The sequence below is a fragment of the Physeter macrocephalus genome, chromosome 5, assembly GCF_002837175.3.
Source record: "Physeter macrocephalus isolate SW-GA chromosome 5, ASM283717v5, whole genome shotgun sequence".
Taxonomy (NCBI): Eukaryota; Metazoa; Chordata; class Mammalia; order Artiodactyla; family Physeteridae; genus Physeter; species Physeter macrocephalus.
In genome coordinates this window covers 53,710,594-53,725,878 of record NC_041218.1, presented here as the reverse complement: position 1 = coordinate 53,725,878, position 15,285 = coordinate 53,710,594, and the positions used below count along the sequence as shown (strand labels likewise).

The window sequence follows — 15,285 nt, the reverse complement described above, 5'->3', positions numbered from 1 at the left end:
GTGGATGGATCTAGAGACTGTCATACAGAGTGAAGTAAGTCAGAAAGAGAAAAACAAATATCGTATATTAACGCATATATGTGGAACCTAGAAAAATGGTACAGATGAACCAGTTTGCAGGGCAGAAGTTGAGACACAGATGTAGAGAACAAAAGTATGGACACCAAGCGGGGAAAGCGGTGGGGGGGTGGGGGTGGAGGTGTATGAATTGGGCAATTGGGACTGACATGTACACACTGATGTGTATAAAATTGATGACTAATAAGGACCTGCTGTATAAAAAAATAAATTAAATAAAATTCAAAAATTAAAAAAAAATTGTACAAATACAATTGGTGTTCACCAACTGTGATTATTAACTAAATTAAGTTTTTAAATCCCGCAACTACTAAGACTTCACTGAGTGATCAGAGAGGGCAGACATAGAACTGTGAAGGCTGCCGGCATGCATGGGAAAGATTAAAGTACATACATGGATATGGAGAATCTCTGATACACTCTGAGAAGCAAGGTCCAAGAAATCCACTTTACCACTAACCTGGCTCCCAGAAGGGCCCTGAAGAAGGATCCTGAAAATCCAAAATGTGCAAATGACAATCGTAAGTATCGAAGATAACCTTGCTAAAGTACCTTTCTGTCTGCAATATTTAGATTCAAATTCTACCAGAAGAAAGACTTAATTCACCAAAATTCTAAGTTAGGCATTGTTCATTAAAATATTAATAAAAATATAATCATTGGAATTTTCTAATAAGAGCATATGTAAAACACACATGAAATACTTAAAAAGCAAAACCACAGAAGTACAGCTTTTTTTTTGTTTAGTTGGTAGGTTGATTGTTGCTAGTATTGGGTTGTCTTTACTGTAAAGGTTGGGAGAAACAGCCCCTAACCCAGGTACTAGAGCCAAAGTGGGCATCTGATGATATATGAGACAGGAAAGAACCATAAAGGAAGCAATAATCAATAATAGGCAAGGATCTTCATGGCATTACCCAAGCCTGAATTTATTATTTGCCCACCTAAAACCAAATGTATTAGTCTCCTAGAGCTGCCATAACAAATTACCACAAAACTGGTGGCTTAAAACAACAGAAATTTATTCCTTCACACTTCCAGAGGCCAGAAGAACAAAATCAAGGTGTTGGCAGGGTTCGCTCCCTCTGGAGGCTCTGAGGGAGAATCTTTTCTGCGTCCCTCTCACGTTCCGTGGCTGCCAGCAACTTTTGGCCTTCCTTGGCTTGGGACCGCATAACTACTATCTACTTCTGTCTTCACCTGCCTTTCTCCTCTCTGTGTCTTTGTGTCTCTAATCTCTCCTTTCTCCTATAAGGACACCAGTTATTAGATTTAGAGCCCACCCTAAATCCAGAATGATCTCCTCTCAAGATCTTTAGCTAACTACATCCACAAAGACCCTATTTCCAAATAAGGTCACATTCACAGATACCGGGAGTGAGGACGGGGATATATCTATTGGGGTGGGGGGAATAATTCAATCTTCTACACTGAAGAAGCCTAAAATTCCACACATTCTAGATACAGAGGCTTTTGATAAAAGATGATCAGAGGCAATACAAAACATAAAGCATTTTTCTCCTTACAGCAAGTATTAGTGGATACTTCTATATTTAAAAAAATATTGCATATCATAAATGCCTAGGATTGCAGATGTGTGCAGTAAACACAGGGAGGATATGGGTCTACAGAATTGAAGTAGAGTTAGTGCAGACTGTGTAGTTTAGACAGAACGTTAAGATATTTTAGGGACTTAACTTTGAGAAATTATAGACACAAACCAGGAACTCCTGGCAATCATCTCTGAAGCGAGCTGTACCCAGGCTGGCCCTGGAGGGTGTGGGCCAGTGTAGGATATCAAAACAGGATGAAGAGACATGGCCCCTTAGTCACTGTTGCCTAAGAATATTCTCAATTCTTCAGTGAAATAGGCTGAGTATCACCCAACCCAAGCAGGAGCTATGACTGGATTGTTTAAGATATGCTGTCTATACTGGTCCTTAAATTACCTCTTCGTGAGTTTAAAAAAAAATAAGTTCACAGTTCATCTAGTGGTACGTAGCCAACTCTACTAACCTAAAGTTTTTATGTTTACATAAAGTCCAAAATTAGTGGGAGAAAAGACTCAATGTAGTACAAAGAAAAGTAGCATCTGAACTAGGTAAACCAACTAATACTGGCAGTCATAGTGTTCAAAGAGGGCAGACTGTCTGTGTTCAAAGAGAGGAGATGTCCAAATATGAAAATTTTTTTAGATCCAACACTATATATCCTAAGATTTGGGAAGTTGGTGCCAAGGTATGGTGATGTGGCCTTTATCCACATATCTAACTTAATAAATATTTTCCATGTCTTCAAAATAGAAAGCATGTTATCATCTAAAAATTAGAAGTATGCATGCAAAGGTGTATTTTATCAATTTGTTCATTTTGTTTAATGATATTATACAATTCTTTATAGATGTACAGTCCTTAGACTTACTAAATAGATTACCCCAGTCTTTCTAGAAAGGACCTTGTTTTATTCTTCTTTGGTATCTCCCATAATACATAGTCTGTTCCTAGTGTATAATCAGTGATCAGTGGTAGCTACAAGATTTCCTAGTACTTTATACTAAATGGCAGTTCCTTCTTATGGAAATGATCACCTACAGATGTGATTATCTGAAGGGATTCATATTAGATAAACACTGCTGAATATTTTTCCCACTGAAGCGACAATAAAACCTGAGTTTGGACAGCACTTAATTGTGCTGGTGCACTCGGTACCTCAGTTTCCCCATTTGTAAAATGGGGGTAGTAGTTGTACCTGTTTCAGAGGGGAGTTGTGAGATTTAAATAAGTTAATATTTGGAAAGCATCCAGAAGAGTATCTGGCACATAGAGAGTGCTAGATAAGCATTTTTATTAGTAGTGGTGTTTATATTCTTATTATTATTCACTAGCCTTCCAGAAATAGGTTTGTTTGAAGGAATAAATACAGTAATACATCTTTTAGTGAGCGTTGCTGGGGAACAATGTCTTGTTTGTCAGTCAATCCATCAGTCAGTATTTATCTCGCATCTATGCTGTGCCAGGCACTGTTCTCCAGTAACACAGTAAGACGGTAATGAAGAAGAGGCAGTCCCTGCCCTCAATAAGCTTACCCCAGTGGGAAAAGAAATACATAAACACAGTGATTAAAAAATAAAATAATATGTACCATGAAGAAAATAAAATTGTGTAATGTGACATACTCTGCCTGCCTGAAAGGTGGTGGATGGGAGAGCTACTTTGAGCTAAAAACATCCTCAAAGGTTAAGAAGCTGAGCTGAGACCAGAATAATGAGGCCGTCGTTTATAGATCTGAGAAAAGACCTTTCCAAGCAGAAGTGATAGAAACTACAACATGAAAACATCCTGAGAAAAGAACAAATGCTCAAGGTTGGTGTATTAAGTCATTACCTGAATGTTGTCAGATATGAGCCAGTGGCGAGAGATAAACTGATGACTGAGAGAAAGAAGAGGATAGTTCGAGGAGTGAAGTCTTCATCAAGGTAGCATGAAGTGGGACCCAGAGTATATCTGGAGGGAATGGCCTTAGAGAGGGGCAAAGAGATGTGGCAGAGTCAAGTATGAATATGATGGACTCTTAGAACTAGAGTGAGATCATAACATGTGAGTGACGGGGGCAGGAAGGGACATAGAGGTTTAAGGTATCATTTCAGAGAGTTAGAAATTGAATATGTTTGGCAGGTATAGTAGGATGGCACTTAAGTTAGTGTGCCCTTGCCATGTATGGTTACGGTTTTGAAATGACTCTAGCCGGCAAAAACTGTTGGATTTTCTCCAGCAACGTTTAGCTGCTTGGAGGTGCATAGCGGGCAGTTAGTTGGGTGAAACCAGGGCTGATGTTTGCAAGGAAAGTGGACAAAGAGATGGCCAAGGGAATCAGGATGCTTTTGCAAGAAAATGAGCATAATAGTACATGAAATCTCAGCTGGGTAAGAAGGTTAAGTGAAAAGACAGGGGAAGCAAGAACAACTGATGAATATAAAAAAAAAAATGATGAGGGCAGAGAATTGGAGGTACTGATGAAGTTTGAAACTTGCAAGAGTGGGATAAACAGGGTAAGTGAACTGGATGGACAAGAGGTAATGATCAGAAAATGAGATGTCTGAAGTGAAAGTGTGGCACTTGTTAGTAATGAAAAGGTGGAAGAGGTGACTACATAAGTGGTATCTAAGGTAGGAGGGCCCATCAATATCAAAAACTGACCTTAAATTTTTTATTACAAACATTTTGGATAGAAATGCCATTAAGATGGTTTTTACACAATTCTTTGTATTATTGGAGTAGGCCAAACATATTTTTTCTGGTCATAATATGTTATCAACATAAAGATTAATTATGACATGTATTATAATTCCCTCAGTATTTCCCAACTGTTTTGCCCCTGCAATAAATTATTCCTGACACTTGTGTTTGGAGTCCTTGAGTCTACTTTTAGAGGTTTTTGGGTTTTTTTAAGTTTTCCTGTCTCTTCCTTTGTTCCTTTCAGGCATAGCAGCCTGAAAACTGGACTTCTCAGAATTAACTAAAACATCCTTGAGTGAGGGTCTTAAAAGCACGCCTACAACTGAAGTCCATGAACTTGACTGAATTAATTTGGTTTTCTCAGGTGTCCTTTCCTTGGTTTCCCTCCCTCTGGTCAAATGATGCTTTATTCTTTAAAGAGAAAGAGTGGGGGCTTCCCCGGTGGCGCAGTGGTTGAGAGTCCGCCTGCCGATGCAGGGGACACGGGTTCGTGCCCCGGTCCGGGAGGATCCCACATGCCGCGGAGCGGCTGGGCCCGTGAGCCATGGCCGCTGAGCCTGCGCGTCCGGAACCTGTGCTCCGCAACGGGAGAGGCCACAACAGTGAGAGGCCCCCGTACCGCAAAAAAAATAAATAAATAAATAAAGAGGAAGAGTCGGCACCAGGATCAACGGATGATACTAAAAATAGTAATAATAATAAATAATAATAAGCTTTTATTTCTAGCAAGTGGATTTTGATGAGATTTTACAAACTTCTCTATTTAAATTTCTAGTGTTCAACTAAAATACTTCTCTTGCTTATAAATGATCTTCTTGGGGGATAGCTATCAAGTTATGAATGGCACTGGGTTTAAGTTCAATGTTAAAAAGTTCTGATCTAGGGTTTTATATAATTCACATTTGAATGACATAAAAAATTATAACCTACCTCCCCACTGCCTCTAAAGATTCTTTCTCTTGTGGCCTTTTTCATGTACAATATCTATCACTGCTTTATAAAATGCAAGAAAACACAAATTAAGAATATTCCCAAATGGCCACTAGCCCAACCAAATTAGATATCTAAAGGGGACTAGGAGAGTAAGCCATTTACTTTGTTTTTCTCCACTTCCTTTTTTCAATGATAAAAATATTTTTTACTTAGGCCAATTGAAAGCAAATGTCCACATCTCTTTTTTCCTGCAATTATTACATAAAAACACAGATGACATTTCTGAGAAATCAAAGCTCTTTCCGTGGCTGCTGTGCATTTCCAAAATGTGAAGAGGCGGGTGGTCTCCATTCCCTGTCATATAATGAATCCTGGACATCATTCCACAGCCTATTGACAACTGTAACTCCTGGGACTTAGCAAGCAATATCTCACTACAGAGACACTTACCAAAAAAAGGTCCAAGAACTCTATTATATTTTCACAAAATGCTATTGAAGACATAGGAGATATGGAGTTGGGAAAGGAGTAATTAAATGAAAAGATTATAGATGAAAAAAAGTCTGAAAAAAAGCAGAACCCTGGGAATAGGAAGAGATAAACCAGCCGGAGGCATCTGGCCTTTTCTGAACAACTTTAGCACAAAAATGTCTGGCAATCAGCAGAGGCAGTTACTTGAGTATTTCACTTTAGCTGCTGAAGCACAGGTTTAATCTCACCAATGTTTTTGACGTGAATGATTTCAAAGATCTGAAATTTCTACATCCCTCTTTTACAGGTTTCTATCAGTCCATCATTTTCCCTTCAAACTATTCACTCATTAATTCATCAATATTTGTTGAAATTGTTCAAACAATATTTGAAAAAACAATATTTTTTTGTTTTTATAAAGAAGATTTATGACTGCCTACAATAATCCTTTGAAGTTTTCTTACTAGAATGGAATATGAGTTTTAGAACAGCTGTTGATTTAGTTGAGACGGGTGGGGTAGAAGAAGAAATAGTCACAGTATTTTCAAAAAGTATAACACTTCAGTGAAGATTTTACATCAATTGATGTTGCCCTACGTTTTTCAGTTTTAAAATAACTTTTTAATTGCAAAGGAATAGGTTTAAACACAGGAAATAAAATCTAGACCAGTCCATTATGCCTTTATTGAGACCCTATTATGCACTAGTCACCTTCTAGGTGTTACATATACAGCAAAGCACAAATTACACAAGAATTCTTTGTGCTCACTGCACTTGCATTCCAGGGGAAAGGCAAACAATAAGCATAATAAGTAATTCAAGTACAGTGTGTTACAAAGTAATGAGTGCTATAGAAATAACACAAAGAAAGGAGGAGCAAGGGAAGGCAGCTTGGTGTGTATGTGTGTAATTTCAAATAGAACTGCCTTGACTTCTCTTTTCTGAATGATCTCTGAGTTACAGTAAGTGAAAAAAGCAAGATGTAGAAGAATGCGACTAGTAGGCTGCCACTTGTATTTTTTAAGAATAAGTATGTGTGCTTTTATATGCACAGTCTGTCTGTGAAAGGAGCCTGTAAATCATCAAAATGGTTGCCTCCAGGCAGGAAAACTCATTGTCTGGGGGAAAATTCTTTTTCAAGTACACCTTTCATATCTTGAATTTTGCACCTGTGCATCATTTTGTCAAATATTTTAACTAATTCTTTAAAATGATGTTTTATATAACCCAAAATAATCTAGTAGTTAAATCAATGGTTTAGCAAATAATCTGTGAATATAAAATAAATCACCTAGATTTGGTATTTCCCTACCAGCATGATAAAGTTTTAGAGTTATCCCAAGAAAAATAACTCGTAGAAGCAATTAACCTTTACAAACAGTCAAAATTATGCAAAGATATGCCTAATATTTTCATTCTTCTTGTCCTTTTTTTTTCCTCCTATGATCTGCTCATTGTTAATTCTCTTTGAAGGGGAACAGGACAATGCATGAAGCTACACGCACTCTAATTTTTTTCTCCTCTTTAGCAATTGAAAATCCAACTAACCTTCCTTTACTGGCACCAAGCGTAGATTGGCTGGGCTGGAATTGCCTTTACCAATAACACCTGCGGTACTAACAGTAATCCACTGTTGAATCATAGCTCTTCCAGCAGCCTGATAAGTCAGCGTGTCTACCAGGAGGCTGGAGTGAAGCTGAGATGGCTTATCTTCACTTTTAGGATTACCAGTAGAGTACCTCTGTTAATAACAGTGGCGATTATCAAAACATTAACTCAACTTAAAAGTTTCTCCATCTCTTCAAGCTATTTTGAACATCTTGTTCTTTGATAACATCATAGCTAAGTGACCTCCTCTGGGGTCAGCAGGTGTGGCTTGGGTCACATCCAGATTTCGAGTGGGGATGATCAGTGCATAGCCCTACCAGTGAGTGGCCTGGGAATCTCCAACATTAGCACAGACTTTGTGACCTGGAGAATCAGCGAACTAGATACAGAGGGCTGGGACTTCTTGCCCATTTCCAATTCCCAGAAGCAGCTCCCTTCACCTGTAGTCAGGGATTTTTAAAAATATTACTATTTACTTATCTCACACACTCAACTCTTCCACTTTTACCTTCTCTTGAATTTCTAGTGAGAGTTTCTTTAGGGCATGTTTTATTTTTAAATTCTTTATTGTCATTCCTGCCATCATCTCCTAGCCTAGTCTCCACTATTGTCAGTGTCTGGCATATTTTCCCATCAGGACTTTTTTTTGGGTACAGGTGGGTGGCAAAATGTTGTTTGGTTTTGCTTCCTGCTGTGTGTTGGCAGGAATCCTAAAAATAGGTTAAAACCAGGTCCATGGCCTGTGTTTCTTTACTGTACCCCTTACCGTTTTACAGTTCAGGGGCATATGGGGTGGGTGGCTCAATTAGCCCACCTCCCGGTAAAGCAGGAAAGAAGTAGAAAAAAACAATTTCTTGCTGGGACAAGAAATTAAATTTCAAGTCTACCAGGAAGTAGCTGAGAAGCTTCAGCCGCAGAGATTGATTGTTTACCTACATCCCAGATATGCTACAAGAAAACTCAGGGTTTTTTTGTGTTCTTTTTCCAAACAACAAATGGCATCCCTTTGTGTGATGAAAGCACCTTAAGTAGGCAGTATGACTGGAGAACAAAGGCTGATCAGGTGCCCTTCTCATTCTACCCAATCCCATTTTAGTAGGCAGGACTATACAAAAAACAGACTATACAAATATGGACTCTCATAACTTAAAAGCCCAGGGTAGAGAGCTCTCTTCAGGTATGGAGTTCCAACAGTTTCAGAAATCTGTCTCTTCCCATCTCTTTGCTCTCCTTTCCCTTGAAGTGGCTTCTTTCTCAGGTTCACTTTCTCCTCACAGCCACATTCCAGCAGCTCCACGACCCTCTGGAAAGAGTGTGCGTTGTTCCTGGAAAGATTCCTATTGGCCCAGCTTAGGCCACATGTCATCACTGAGCCAATCACTGTGGACAAAGTTGTGTGCTTTGACTGGCCAGGCCGAAGTCATGGGTCTATTCCTGAAACCCCAGCAGTGCTGCCACTTCTACCTGGACCACAAGGATTGTGCAAGCGTGTTTCTCAAAGAAAAATAGGGCTATGATTAGCAGAAAGGAAAGGGATCCTGCAAGGCTAGGACAAGAGGAGGTCAGTGAAGCACCAACAGGGCAAAATTTAAAGAGGCACACATTTTCTGATTCATGAAAGTTTGGTTTTCACAGTGAGCTTCTCCTCAAACTGTATGCCCTACGCTCCTCACTCACCTCACCCTCCTCCTGGCCCTGGATGCTGGGCAAACAACAAAAACAAAAACATTCATATACCCATGTTCAAAACTATGTCTCAGAGTACCTGAAATCCACACCTTCAGAGACTCATTTCTCTGAATAGGCAGAGACATCTCTAGGGGTTCCTCAATTTCTTTGCCCCCCAAATAGCTACAGGGTTAATCTTTAGTCAGTGACAGTCTCCCCAATACATGCTAGTTATAGGCTATCAAGTCAGTAACCTCCAGAGCCAGCACGTCTTAAAAGCCCCACCCCATAAAAATGTGTGGTGCACTCTGAGGGCCAAGTGGGCAAGACCTGGGACTGAACAGAAGAGGGTCCCTGGAGAGGAGGAAAATGACAGAAAAAAAGGAGATACAAGATGTTAAAGGCACACTTTTATCCAATCACTTAATAACACTTACTGAACCCTGGCTCTAGGTCGACTTCATCGATTTTCCTAAGTTCTACCATATGGAGAAATGAAGGTAGCAGGCTGGCAAGAGAGGACGTAGCCGGAAAGACTCAGGGCACAGTCCGTGTGGAAATCTCTGAAGAGGACTTCTTTGATGGTGTGCAACATCTGGGAAGGCTTATCTGGAGTTCCGATGATAAGGCTACAGGGAGGACAGTGAATCCTGCCAAGGGAAAATCCCTGCTTATTCTGGTGGCTGGTGTCTTTGAAAGCTTAATTTCCCCCACAGTAAAGGTTAAAGGAAAGGCTGGGAAAGCTATGAATTGTGTGTCCCTCCTGGGACCAAGGGAAAAGTCAATTCTCAAACCACAAGATAAATAAGTTAAGTTTGGTACTAATAAAGACAACTTTTTTTCTATCTTGCATATTCCACTAATTTTAATCTTCCCTTTTTGGGACTCTAGTTGCCTTTGGCAAAGAAAAGAGCTTACATAACTGAAATATATCTGCCTCTAATAAAAATCAGCTTTAAAACTTTTTGTCCATCTTAAAGTTCATAAAGAAATGATTCTGTTATTAGTTGGAGGCTGCATTTGGGAATATGATTTTCCATTTTGTCAACTCATAATGGAGCCAAACACTACCCAGAAACCAGGGTAACCTGGTCCACAGACATCAGCTGTCTGCTTCTGGTGGCATATATGTCACCATGGTGTGAACGGTGGATGGCTAGATGCCAGCAACGTTACAACCTTATAAGTCACTCCCCTGTTTATGGAGCAGCCTTCTACATAAAATGCCTTCCACAGGATATGCCTACTGGGAGAGCAAGTGGTGGCCAGAATGCCTGGTGCCCTCAGCAACCATATTTCACAGTAACTATCTGCTTTATACTCCATTGATAACTAACAAATCAGCATTCTAGTTGGAAGTACCAGGTTCAGTGTGCTAAGAATCAAGTTTCTGTGCCCACAAGTCTTGCAGATGCCGGACCAGGGGCAAGTCACAGGAACTGTGTTGATCAACCGTGAGGCCTCTTAGAGACACAGCAGGAAGCCTTCTTTCCTAGTTACACCTCTTCTCTCACCCTGTGAGTCTTCAAACTGGGAAAATTAGATGCTATAAAAGCAATGAATACCTTTTTAAGTTCTTCCTTGCCGAAAGAATACTACCAGATGAACTTTTTGCAAAATACAATAATTGGCAGTAGATTTATTAATGAGTGCAATAAATATTGAGTACCTTATTATATGCCAACTACTGTGCTAGGTGTGGTGGAGAATTCCAGGCTGAAAAGGATAGGGCATCAGTCCTCAAAGCTTGCAGACCAGGAGAGGAGATACACAATAACTTTCTTAAGAGACAAATTATTCTAACTTCTGTAGTAGAAGAATGAACTACACTGTATGGATAAAGAAAAGATTAATTGTAACAAGTGGCTCAGAGAAGACCTCTTGGAAGACATGGGATCTGAGCTGACTCCATGAGATGCTCTGGGGACAGTTGCAATCTAGGCAAAGGGGGGTTTGGCTCAAAAGTGCAGGGAACAGGACTCCCACGTGGCTGAACATCTGGGCCTTGGCAAGCATGCCATTAAGACCAGGTGACTGGGTGAGAGACAGACTGGGAAAACTCTGGGCTCTAGACCACAGAGCATGGGAGTGCAGGAGTGCTCTGTCCCATAGATTATCATGGTTAGTTAAATCTTAAACCACGATGGCTGTGTTTTTTGAGCTCTTCCTACGTAGAAAGACTATCAGTTCAATATATATTATTGTGTATTAAGGTATGATCATCCCTCTCTTTCACTTGGTTTGTTTCTTTTGAACCATTTAATCTACCTAAATTAAGACCTCCAAATTCATGATCATCCAGGCTATGACCCCCTCCCTGGAAGAAAAAAAAAAAAAAAAAAAGAGGGTTTCCAGGCACAGGGGAAAGATGTCACCTCTGAATTAAGACACTATGGCACAGGGGGAAATGCCTAGGTGCCTAAATCAGGTGGTGTTTTCTCAGCTCTTCAGAGCGGCCCCTCTGGCTCCTTAGGAAAGGGGTCTTCCTCAGCCTCTCCCAGCCTGGGATGCACATATTCCCAAGGGGTTTGGGGAAAACGCTTTAAAAACCCCGCTGGCCAGAGATCAGCAGCGACATCTGAAGCAATAGCGGCAGTGGCAGCACCGGAATTTCTGGTCTTTCCAGCTGCCCAGGATTCCCAGCTTGAACTCTTCCTGGAAACGCTTGCTTTCTTCACCGCTTCTCTTGCGCAATCTAGTGGGCCCTCCCTCCCCTCTCCGGCTTCTTATACCGACGAGAGCGGCGAACCGCAGCCCCGAGCCTGAACGCCACACAGCGTCCCCTCTCGGCCCGGCACTCAGCGCGCCCCGCAGCAGCCACGCTGGACCACAGCTGCCTGGGAAACACCTCTCCCGCAGGTGGGTCACACTGCTGCTAGCCTTCGCCTTGTACCTTTCGCCACAGGGCTCCCCTCCCTTATCAGCTTCCGCCCACCTCGAACCCCTGCTTCCAGGACCCCGCTCCGCAAACCTGCTCACCCTGGGAAGAAGGTGCAAGGCCACCCAAGGGTGTGGCCAGATGAGTTAAGCAATTCAACAAGTGGCTTGCTTCCTAGACTTTCACCCCCGGGGTGCAGACAAGACCGAAGAAGACTTGGAGGTTTGGATTCCTCTCTGTATCTTACTTCTGGATAAAGGCAATCTAGATCTGAGTCCGCTTCTTGACCAAGAGCTGAAAATGTGTCCTGAGATCTGCAACCGCTTCCATCCTTGATCTTGATTCCAATGTCCTTCTGCAGTTTAGTGATTAATTGCTTTTCCAGAGAAATATTGTTTGGAATGTACTTGTTTAGAGTAAATAAAGCCTTTGGTTCCCTGTTTGTCCAGAGGCAGCTGGAAGGTAGTTTTTCCCTCTGGATAGTAATTTAGAAACTTTCTTTAAAAGATGACTGGTGTAAGGGAAAGTGAATTGGATGGAGACTAGGGCAGGGGTGGATTGGGTAATTCTATTCCTAGTTCTAATGAGAAGTTCAGTACCTCAGCCTCAGTTTCCACACATGTAAAATAAAAGGCTCTTGGACCAGAGCAGCCACAAAATCCAACTCTGACAAGGTGAAAACACACGACTAAAGATGTTTGCAGGTTTGAAATACACTGAAAATTTCATCAATGCTATAAGTGTAACCAAGTAATTACTTTCTTCATAATAATGCAGGTTTCACTTTTATAGGGAAACTACCCAGCTGTGGAGAGACAGTCTTTCCCCACTGAGTATCTAGACTTGTACCACATTTATCATTCAGAGAATACTCTCAGCTTTCCAAACCAATTCTTCAGCCTTGCTGTATGAGAATGTCCTATTCCCTATAAATGGCAGTCATATAAATGTCACTCATATGAAAGAACATTTTTTTTCTGATACAGTAGGTGTAATTTTATAAAATGGCACATTTATTTGAAGCAGTAACTTTTTTGCAAGGCCCTGAGTTTTTCAGAATGCTTTGATTTAGCACGGTATGAAATTCTACCTGCCTGTATTCTACCTGCATGGCAAACACTGCCAACCCAGAAAGCAGGATGAAGCACTCCCTATTTATCAGGCTTCAAGGTTGTATAGGAAATGGAACATGTGTATGGAGGAATTGGGTCATAGCACTCTGTCCATTTGGCAACATTTATGGTGCTGTTGAAGTTCACACGGCAACTTAAGGTTCAGAAACCAGCATGTTCGAGGCCTGACCCCTAACTTGAGAATGATTTTCGGATTCCTGCCTTGCTTAAGCTTGCTAACTGTTGTTAGAAGTAACCAAATACGTTTTTATAAGCCTGTTCATACATTGAAGACCTTAAGCCTTGAGCCTTGTTCTGAACAGTTTTAAGAAAAATAGATTCATTTGTCATAGAATTCCAAAATGGAGGAGATCCTGAACAGTCACTCTACATTTCCTCATCTCCTGAAGGACCACCTCACATCACTCTACCGTTATTCATGACATTATTAAAAGAGTGTAGATTCTCTTTTTAAAGTTTCCTGAGTAGTTGATTCTGAAGTCACCCTTAGAAACACATCCAGTGTTTCATGATCCTCACCATCCAGTTATCTTTATAAGTCATTTGCATCTTTTGTCAACTGCTATTTAAAAATTATTTCCTTTTAAAATCTTCACAAAGTTAATAATCTGCTAGCCAAAAAAAAAAAAAGATATAATCACCTTTCAAACTTGAAGGCTTGCCAGGGCAACTTGTAGGTTTCTTCTGGGTTGTCCTCTGAAGAGGAAGTCAATTGTTAAGTGTCTGCAACTACATCTACCTATAATTCCTACTCTAAGAATTTAGGACAGGTTGTGGATAGTGAAGTTTTCTGTGTGGGATTTTTTTTGAAGTTGTAGTTAGGCCAGAAGTAATAGAAATAAAGTTTACAAGGCCTCTGAAGTCACCTGTTTGACTCTGTGCTTTGTACGTCCTTCTGTGCTCTGCACATCCAAAGAGAATGGGTCACTAGTTAACTATGAAGACAGTTAACTATGAACATTTCCACATGATGTATTCAACCTACCATGAATTTTGAATGACTTTTAGGTCATTTCCAAAATGATTTGAATTAACACTTGTTCTTTTGTTGAGAAGAAATCAGACCTGGAAGGAATAAAGCTAAGTAAATAACTAAAGGATAATTAATGCTGAAAACAATGTATAGTAAGAAAACATACTTGGCTAACATACGTAAGCAATTTGTTCTTCCAAAATCATTATGGAAAAAGGAACAAAGAATGCTTGCACTGTATGAAGATCATGTTTCAGAAATACATCACTGCAAAAAATATGCAATGTTCTACTCAAAGAAGCATTTCCACCCTAATTACCTAGGCAGGACATGACATCCTAATCTGAATGCTTCTCCACATTGTTCTAGAAGAGTGTAGTCTGCCATGTGTAAAAAAGCCTTATCATACTAAACTTTCATGGTTGCATACTTCTGAAAAGTTATTTTGAGGAAAGTATGTTTCTTTGAAATGTAGATTACATGATCAGTCTTCATGTCAGGATGAAGTTAAGTTCACTTTTCATCTTATAAGGAAGGTAAATGTTTGCAAAGGATAATTTTGATAAGTCAGGAACTATAATTCTGAAAAAAAAAAAGAAAGCTAAGAGGTAACTTAATATAACTATATAGCACTCCTCTTAGAGAAGGGGTTATTAGAACACATCTCTTTTACCTTAGCTCCAAATATTGAAGGAAAAAAATGGCATCAAGCACAGGGCCACGTGTTCCAACCATGGTTTCATTGGTGATGGCACAAGCCCTGAGAAGCATGGGAATAGGAGGGCATGGCTAATGGTCCACACTGATTATACATCTTTCATCTATACTTCTCATTTTACAGGGTGTGGAAACAGTTTTGAGCCCAAATTAAGCAGTGGCTGAAGCAATTATGCACAGACTTTGGTAAACTTTCTTGTCCTACTTCCCAGGCAGAATAGCTCCCCTCCTCTCTATATGCAACATCTTCACACGTTGTATTGCAGCAGTTTGATTTTCTGTCTACATCTTCCCCAACTTGGGAGCCCCTGGAGGACAAGGTCAGTCTAAAGTTTATCACTTTATCCCTCTTGTGTAGCACAGTGCCTGGCTCAGAGAGGCTGTTCAATAAATCTGTCAAAAACATGCAATCCTGGGGCTTCCCTGGTGGCGCAGTGGTTGCGTGTCCGCTTGCCGATGCAGGGGAACCGGGTTCGCGCCCCGGTCCGGGAGGTCCCACATGCCGCGGAGCGGCTGGGCCCGTGAGCCATGGCCGCTGAGCCTGCGCGTCCGGAGCCTGTGCTCCGCAACGGGAGAGGCCGCAGCAGAGGG

General features: G+C 40.7%; 1 protein-coding gene and 1 long non-coding RNA gene across 2 annotated transcripts in view; one reads left to right on the top strand and one right to left on the bottom strand.

Annotated features, from left to right (window-relative positions):
• LOC129392136 (uncharacterized) overlaps nt 1-13,686 on the bottom strand; it is a 131,146-nt gene extending 117,460 nt beyond the window's left edge. The window contains exon 1 of the long non-coding RNA XR_008617401.1: nt 13,646-13,686. This is a non-coding gene — a long non-coding RNA (uncharacterized lncRNA). The remainder of the gene's footprint in view (nt 1-13,645) is intronic.
• The window catches only part of STEAP4 (STEAP4 metalloreductase), a 22,286-nt gene continuing 18,635 nt past the window's right edge, over nt 11,635-15,285 (top strand). The window contains exon 1 of the mRNA XM_007111014.4: nt 11,635-11,852. The gene's annotated coding sequence lies outside the window, so the exon portion shown is untranslated. The remainder of the gene's footprint in view (nt 11,853-15,285) is intronic.